We start from the raw sequence: 9806 nt of genomic DNA on the forward strand, positions 1-9806 counted from the left end.
AGAGAGAGAGAGAGAAAGAGAGAGACGATGCCAGAGAAAATGGATAGGTTGAGTCCTCGGTGTGCTTTAAAGAGATTTCCTCCCAGGGCGAACGAGGCTAGACAAAATGTCTGCTAACATTATAGGAGGAAGACCAGCGCTGCTGGCAACAGAGCCTTAATTCAGCTGGAGGAAGGTCCTCAGGAGCATACCGTGAAAATAAAAGCGTAAACCCTGAGCCCTGGTCAACCCTGCATGGTGAACCATGAGAACTGGGCCAAGGCTGTACGATTGGCATTTGCCAGCAGCGTCCTAGATCGACTCTTCAGCGACTGCGACACTACCCACCAGAGCTCTAATCAGCAGAAGCAGATCGTGTTTTTATCCTGTGTGTTAGATCCCTTTCCTCCAGCCTCACATGCCTCTGTGCTCATTATAGGTTGTGTTCACTCAGCTCCTGCACAAATGCAGTACAGCGGTGCGCTCCCAGAAAGCCCGCGTTAAGTAATATCACCATGAGGTTTTTCAGCGGCAAGCATTTTTCTCCGTCTTCTTATTGCTGCTGATTTATTTTTTCCTGCTTTTCTCCATAAAACATGTATTGTCTTGTCCATTTTTCTGACAAGCAAGCTAGAGTCTCTTGACAAACACGTCCTCTTTCCCCATACAAATTTAGCCAGAAAAACCAAAGCAGGAAATAATCGGCTCCAGTTTTGATGCCCCTCTGGGTCCATGATCTGTAATCAGAGCAAGGGGCAGAGGAAACGTTCTTGCTTTATAACACCTCCTTTTTCCCTGGCATGTTTTTTTTAGATTTTTTACATTGCAGCACAGTAAAGCCACCAGTCTTAAATGACCTATTACAGAGTTCATTTTTATTCCCTTTTTTAATGAAAGAAAGCAGGGCTTCGCAGAGTAGTACTGAAAGATCAATATCCGATTAGCAGCCAGAGCAGTACTTAATATGGTTCCTTTTAGCCGTTTTAAAGGTTTATGTTTCTCACTTGAGTAGTTTTTAGTTCATTTTGTTATGCAACATCATACAGATTATTTTTGCTTTGTTTTTGCCTGCGTTTGTTGAGACATTCACACTCTCTGGAAGAACAGCGATAGTGGGCGACCCAGCCTGAGTAATCAGGCTGAGCAGAAGGCTGAGGGACAGTCCGTCTGGCTAAGCAGAACAAGGCTGTGGATCCATGGTGTCCTGCGCTGGGAGAATGGCTTATTGTCTGGATGCGACCTGCAAGGTAACAGGACCACTGACATTGTGGTGGTTCTGACACCAGGGACTGTGGCTCTCGGTCAAGGCTTGGATCAGTGGTTCTGGTATTAGCTTCATTTACAATTACTGCCAGCCCCTGAAGAACACCTCACCTGTATCATGATGTTCTAAAGCTGCCTTATAACCCAACTGAACATCTTGATTTCAACACTTATATAGCCAGCATTCTGTCTAAGTCCAACAAAATCAGTAGTCTGCCAGCTCTTTGACTAAATAATAAAGGGAATTATCTAAACTGGTTCTCTTTTTCAGTCTTGACTTCTTACCCTCTGAGAGTGTGGGGTTTTTTTGTTTTTGTTTTTTTGTCATAGTTCCCCTTCGCACTAAGGCTCTGGGCCTGGATTCCTGAAAAGCTGCTTTGACATCATGTTTATTGTAGCAATACCCTTGTCCGGCTCATTTGTAGCTTTCGAGCTCAAACACTGCCAAGTGTGTCCATAAAACACCTGCTTCCTCACCGCCTATGCAGAAGACAAAGGAAGTCAGCATTACTGGAGACTCAGCTGTGCAATAGAACAGGTAACAGGTAACAAAGTGTAATACATGGACAGCAGTCAGTCACGGATATCACAGTGTCATTTAACTGCATTTAAATTGCTAGAAATATAAGGCCTCTCTGCTTCAAAAGACGGGCTAAAATGACTTTAATTTTATATTGGAACTGTTCCAGGACCAAAAAACCCGCCAAAACCTGTAGTCCACTGAAGACCCTTGTAGAAATCACAAGTTTGTGTATAGTTTTTGCTGTTTTTTATGTACAGTTCCTCTTCCTTTTAAACATAGAAATCCTTATTGATTTGATACTGGATGAACCTTAAACCTTTTCTAGGACTTCAGAAAAGACTGCTGAGAAACAGGTGAGGATTTGTTCTGGTCCTAACGAGTCTATCATTGAGCTAAAGGTGTAGGCAGACAGATGGGCGGAGCTGCACGTCTGGGCAAACAGGTGGGCGGGGCTGCAGGAATGGTAGGCAAACCCAGAATAGTAAAACCTGAAGCGGAACTTCCTGCACTGCACTTCCATGTGTTTTCAAAAAGCCTCTCCAGATTACCAATAGTCTAATAGGCTAGTCCAGAGTATAGGAGCAAAATAAGGAACACAGGGAAGTTTGTCAAAATTAAATCAGGAATAGGAGACACAAAATTTCCTTCTAAATTCACATCAGTTCCTTTGATCATTACTGTCTGTTTTAAAAAGGCCCCATTCCCAGAATTATAGACAATATCAAAAGTCCATCTCAAACAACAGACAATATTTACATAGGCAGAAAAGCAAAATTGAAATGTATTGCAGCTTCCGTAGGCTTTGTGCTGCATTTTCCAGCTATCATTCAAGGCAGCCGGCCAACTGCTACAAAGAAAGAGCAATAAAACGGCAGAAATTACATCTAAGACATGCAGAACGTTGTAGCATTACATACCCTGCTTTTTAGAACAAGTATGTACTCACCATAATGAATGTAATATAGTTACCATATCTCAGAGGATTACATGACTACAAGTGAAAACCTATTAGTGGTTTTGTATTTGTGTACGTGTATTTCAGCCAGCCCTAGTCACAGGCTAGAAGCACCTGGTCAAACCAAATATCTTGTGTTGCTATGGCACTAGTTTAGTCCTTTCAGTATACTGACATGCTGTAGCTAAGGCAAATAAATAAATAAATGAATAAAATGATAGAATATATAAAAACGTGAAATGGACAGTTTATTTAAAAATCTAGACACTCGTGGCTATATAGCTATGGAAAAATGTTTAACAATAAAATGTGGTACACTGCATTTTGATTCTGGACCTCGAGTTGCCCTTTTCAAATAAAGTTGGTTGTTCATCTGTAAAAAGGAAAGATGAGAAGCACATGTTATTGTGTTGTAAAGCTTATAAATATGTCACAGGAACCTTTAGTGTGTGTGTTTGTGTGTGTGTGTGTGTGTGTGTGTGTGTGTGTGTGAGAGAGAGAGAGAGAGAGAGAGAGAGAGAGAGAGAGAGAGTGAGTGCAGTTCATCAATAATTGGATCTTAACCCGATTTACGTTATTCTGGCTCTATACTCCAGCCCTCTGGATTTTAAATAAAACCATGGCTATGACATTGAAGTTCAGTGCCAACTTTAATCTGAGGGTTTTATACTGGGCAAACCGTAAAAGAATAACGGCCTGATCCGAAACATAAGGATGCTTCTGTCAGCAGTGGCAGGTGGCAGGAGTCATGTGATTGGTCAGGACAAGCAAACGCGATTCACCATGGAAAACCAACTTTCGCCATGTTTTATGGATGAGTTGGCACATCTGGATCCTTTTCACTCCCGTGCTTTGCGCTTCCCATCATTTTGGTGCAAGGCATCTTCTTCATCTCTGCTTCTTCTTTGTCCTAGAGGTGGACTGGCTTTTTATAGATTTTGTAATGTACAGGGACATGGCTTTTCTGTTCATCAGGCTTAGTGGCCTGTTCTTTTGTTTATGGTCACATTTGTCACCAATGCCCATGTACTGGACTATGCTCTTAACCTTTTATAAGGCTGCAGAGGACATTTTCTTTATGATTGAAGCTATTTTTCAGTCATTGACAAATTAACAGTGTACCAAACAGAATGATTTTGATGTTGTTGAATTAGAAATTCAAACAGCCATCCGTCATTGGTTATTATCTGTACACATTCATGTAAGATCTTTCTCGCACAGAGAGAGATCTTCTGGTATTGACTGCACCAACAATCTGTACATAGTATTCATGTATGCTATACTTATATATTTTTTATATTACATATAAGTGTTTTATACATGTTTCTGACAGGATGAAAAGAAAACACAGAGAAGCAAAGTTTGTGATGCATACTTTTGTGTTTTATTCAAAGCAAGACAAGTAATGTTGATATGTAAATTAAATTCACTGCCCACTAGTCCCCTAATTAGCCCCCTGCCGGTCCAGTTTAGCTGTGAAAACAGTAAACATAGTGGTTGGTGACATGCACAGGAAGGTTTTGACATAAACATCTTTTATAAGCATAAACAACCATTCTTAGGAAAAACGAGAATGGTTCATTGTACGGAGAAACTGATGCACGGTGTAGTTTGCATTTCTCTTTAGACTCCGCTAAGATCGCACGCGTTTCATGGCATTGGTTAGCCTCAGGCTAAACTTAGAGCTCCAAGACCACACTGACATTTGGTATAATCACAGACCAAATCAGTGCCTTCATGCCTGAGCCTTGAAGGCCAGAGTTAAATTCATTCTAAAGCAAACTGGACTGCCATTGTCCATGTTACCCAACTCTGGCTCCTGTGCAAATGGCTATTTTTGGCACCATATTTTGGGAAATCAGTGGTGCACATCCCAAAAGTGATTGATAGGCCTCACAGCAGTACGGGGGTGGCCAGGTCCGAGACTACCCCGCTTCATCCGACGGACTGATGAAGTTTCTTAGCCTTGGGCTAAAAACCTAAGAATATGTTTAGCTCCAGGCTCAGGTACTGCGTGAACCGCAACAGCCCAAATCAGTTAGCAAGGCTCAAGGCTATTTAGGAGGTAAAATGTTTTCAAAGCTGCTTTTTGTATTGAGTGTGCACTCTTGCTTTGCAAAATGAGAGCTGGAAGACAACGGGAGAGAAAAATCAAAAGTGGGCTTTTGTTTATCTCAATTTAAAATGATCTCAGTGCTGAACACGTGTCGCTCCTGCTCCCCTACACACACGCTCCCACAGAGGTAAACATGCACACACACATCACTATCCTGTTTTGTGTGTGCTGTGAACCAGTTTATTGTCAGTCCAGAGAAAACTGAATCATCTGACCATGATAAAAAATGTGCATGTGTGCGTCGTACAGAATAAAGCAAAGAGGTGAAAATATCAATTCAGAAGCTTGAAAAGAAATTTCATAGTATTCAACCTAGATGCCTCGGCTACAAAATATGGGACGCAAAAGCACACCTGACCCATAAGTCAGGTGGCATTCTTGGGTTCCTCCGTACCACGCAGGGTTCTGCTAACGAGACCGTGTTTGTGATACGCTAAAAACCTCTAAACGTGACAGGATTAGGAACCAAACCAAATCCATGTATTCAGACAAGGCCATTTTACATGCACTGGACCATTGCATGTTCATTCTCATCCATCCTTTCCCCTGCTGACACAGTTTCTCTTCGGCCTGGTGCCGGAACCTTAACTCAGACTTACCCACCCAGCAGCGTGCACCGAGTAGGTGGTTTAACGACAGAAAGGCAGACCCCGTACTGTTAGCTGGAACACACAGATATAAAGCTACGTTAAGCTGCCATACCCAGACTCATTCTAGTCCTGTCTTGTGGAAAGACAAGGACCACGGCAGCCTTGCCGTGAGAGCGTCCGCTTCGCCTCTGTTCCCTACGCTAACGAGCACGGTGGATCTGCGGGGTGTTCGCCAGCCGTGTGTTTTATTCTGAGATTATACTCTTATGCACATCTAACTAGCAGTATCCTGTCTCCATGCTGCCAATTTCTTATCACATGAGAAAAATATGGCTTCCTAACAGATTGGCACATCTTGTTTGTGTGGTACACAGGCTAAACATTTACAGGTAAATTGAATTAAACTAATTAATTTAGTGATTTCATTTATTCACATACAAATACTGATCATATGCTGAGTTTCTGAATGTTTTTTATTTCAGATAATATATGGAAGGCCGATTAAGAAATATGCTTTTTAGAGAATCAGTCACCTGAAAAACACAATTTGCAGACCTTACACACACATGCCCACAACTCTCTCTCTCTCTCTCTCTCTCTCTCTCTCTCTCTCTCTCTCTCTCTCTCTCTCTCTCTCTCCTTCACACATACATATTCAGTGACACACACAGTGGTAGTTCAGGGTGTCAGGGAAGAGGGCTATTAGGAGTTTAATTTCAATTCATCTCATGCAGGGCTTGATTGAAAAATTCATCTTCCAATCCATCAATTCTATGTAATAGTATATTCAATATGGGAAATAAGGTTATGTATTTATGTATTCTTTACAAATCTAGCCCTCTAAAGCCTACACGAACCTGAGTCAAGTCCCAAGTCACTGCCCATGGGCCTCTTTTATGGGATAAGGGCAGCACAAAGTGTTTGTGCACTGAAGACCCCTTAGTTAGAACGCAGCTAAATGACAGTCAGTTAATGAATCACTGAGTCAATTAATGCTGTACTTTCCTTTGTCTCAGATGCCATAGACTGTGAGTGAAATAACACATTTTCAAGGACATTTTCTGAGTGAATATTTCTAACTGAAACTACAGTGTTTGAAAGCTTCCAGGTTGTGGCAATGTATATTTGATTCTCTGTGTATAATTGATAGAATACCATGCGACCATAGCATCAGTTATTCTTACTTTAGTGACAGGAATCAAATCCATCGAATCAAGTCCGAATCAAGTTTTTAGTTTCCAGTGAATGGATAGTGAATGGATATACATTCCGCTGTCAGAAGCTCCGCTCCAGGTTTTTGCAGGCACACGCTACACCGCTCCATGTTTTGCAGGCCCAATGAACTCCACTCCAGGTTTTGCCACTGCAGGTTGGCCCACCAGAGCCTTCCTTACATTACAGCAATCAGAACCATTATTAAGTTATGCAAGCTACATTTACAGCAGGCTGTGCCGCTTCTGGGATCTCAGTTGTAAAAGAGACGATCATTTCCTTTACCAAAAATATGGCAAGTCACGACACCACTTGTGTGTGCAAACCCAGAGGCCATTTTTATAGCACCTTAAATAAGATGCCTCCCAAACCTCTTACACAGAAGCCTTGCTTAACAAATAAAGATTTTTGTAGTAGACACAGAGCTGTATTGGTTAGATCAATGGCACAAGCACTTAAGCAACTGAAAGAGACTAGTAGTCAGATACCGTCGATAACAGCCCGCTGTGCGCGGCAGGACATAACAGAACACATCAAAGACCTCGACGGCAACGGACACACTTAAACGATATCAGGTGCAGGGAAATGGGAACTGTTTACGCCCATAACCGATAGCAACTATCGGTCTTTCACCAGAAATAGTGACTCAAGCGTGAGGCTGACCAGGGTTTTAGGCCATAACGGAGGTTGACAAATTGAAGTGGCGCGGTGAAAACAAAACAGGGAACACACCCTGTACAACAACACGCAAGGGAGAAAGGCGAAGCGCAAAAACAAGGAGCGAGCAAAAAAGCCCGAAAACTAGGACTGGAAAGCTGGTACACAAACTGAAGTCTCAGACTTGGACACAGTGTTACAGTGAGGAAGACTTCACAAAATATGCGTGTACTTAAATAGGGATATGCTGATTACATAGTAACTAGCAGATATGTGAAACAGGTTAGCTTAATTAAGAAGTGTGCGAGGCAGACCAAGGGTAGCTGGAGTCTTGGGTTTCAGTCTTGGACTAAAGATTGTTTTGCCAGCTGGTAACGCTTTTGCTGCACATGTTAATGCATAAAAAGTGACAATCATTGGCGGGTGCTTACTTAGCATCAGTGTGACCCCAGCCGCACTACAGGGCACCTATAGGTCAGACGATGACAGAGGTGAACAATTCCAGTTTCCTTCTAACTGGTATTGCTTATGTGTGTTTGCTGAACTTTCATAAACAAACTTCACAGCTTATCGATTCATTCATGGCATTTAGCTGACACTTTTATCCAATGCAACAGTTATGACTGAGTACAACTTGAGCAATTGAGGGTTAAGGGTCTTGCTCAGGGGCCCAACAGTGGGAACTTGAACCAGCAACCTTCTGATTACTAGTACCATACTAGTAACATTGAGCTACCATTGGCCTAAAAGGTTCACTTATTCATTTGTTCATACAGAGTACCAGTGGATTGTCTTTTTCTTACTGACTTCAGGTTAGGCTTATAATGACCTATTATGAATTTTATTTCATTTACAGAAGCAGTTTTGTGCATTGAACTCCCATGATTGCAAAGTTTACGCACATCAATCTGTTAACATAGACATCTATGAAGTGTGTATTACAGTGTACTACCTGAACCACTGTGCCATCACCAGCCTTCTGTGCCAGTACATTGCGTGAACAAACTATTAAGCTGTTTCACTGCACGGCAATAAAAAAGAAAGAAAAAGCTCTTAATAAACAATGAATTTTAGAAGTTGAAGGATGCTGATGGCATTCTTCCTCGTAACAGAACATGCGTAATCCTTTTTGCCTCTCTTTGCTTGTTCCCTAATGCTAACAAAACACGTTGTTTTGCGCACGCACAACACACACACACACACACACACACACACACACACACACACACACACACACACACACACACACACACACACACACAAACAATAGAACTGGAACAAACCTAAAACCTTTAATTATCCTGAGCTGAAATAAAATTCTGAATATGTAATTAGATTATAGCAATTTCAAGGCCAGAGCATGCAAGCAACTGAGAAGTGCAGTTTTTCTCACTGTCTGTCCTGGACATACACGGCACACCAAGCCATGGACTTTAGATTCACACTGTCATCTTAGTGAAAAACTAACTGGCAGACTTGGATATAATTGGGGTGTCTTAGAGATGATTACATTTACCATGACCTCAGAGCTGACAATGCAGCTAATCAGACTGTCGTAATAAGCCCGTGAAGCACTAGATCTTTCGTGCAATGTGTGATTGTTTGAATAAAGGTGGTCAGAGTTCAAACTGAAAGTGATGACCTGCATGCTTTCATGTGTTCAGCTGCAGCAGCAGGCATCATACAGAGACCTGCCGTACAAGCAAACAAATAGCAGTAAGTATTTTGTTACTCCGTAATGCAGACATCCATTTAAATATTTTGACATTGCCACAATAGATTAAGTACAATGATATAATATCGGCATGGTGAGAAGGTAATCCATGCGGACATGTGGAGCATATGCTGCAGATGTGTTTTCAATAATATGGAAAAAAAAAGGTTTGTTTTGAGTATTTAGTCAGACTAGTTTAATTACCTTGTGAGTGTCAAAAAACAACAACAAACTTTTCCCTTTTACTGTATTACTTCATAAACATGTCAGCAATATTAAAAGAAATCTATAAATATTGAAGAAGTTATAGTTTTAATAGTTACAGATTGGGTCCCCTAGAGGTGTTACCCACTAAAACAGTATGTTATTACATACACCTGGGAGTAGTTGGTTTAGCTATCTGGCAAGCAGACACACACTTTCATTGCCTGCCAGGTAGAAAAAGTGAAAGCAGCCCCCAGTTCCATTATATCCTTCCTTAGTTGCTGAGAAAGCTTTTTTGTACTGTTTTGATTGCTGGCCCTTTGTCAAAAACTATAAACGGAAATGAATTCCTAGGCATTATTGTGAACGGCACAACTGGCTGTCCTGAAACAGCTCTGCGGAGCCGCTTTGCAGACTGGATGACTGCAAATGCTACACGTCACAGGCTTCGATTTACTTTTCCTACGTGTGCAAATGAGAGAACATCTCACCAGACTTGACTCTTCCACTTGTCAGGTCATGTTCTCCATCTTGTTTACGGAATTTGGGAGCCTTGGAAACCTTGGCCAACTGTCTTAGTCATTTGGCAGGAG

This window comes from Electrophorus electricus, chromosome 6 (assembly GCF_013358815.1).
Source record: "Electrophorus electricus isolate fEleEle1 chromosome 6, fEleEle1.pri, whole genome shotgun sequence".
Classification (NCBI taxonomy): Eukaryota; Metazoa; Chordata; class Actinopteri; order Gymnotiformes; family Gymnotidae; genus Electrophorus; species Electrophorus electricus.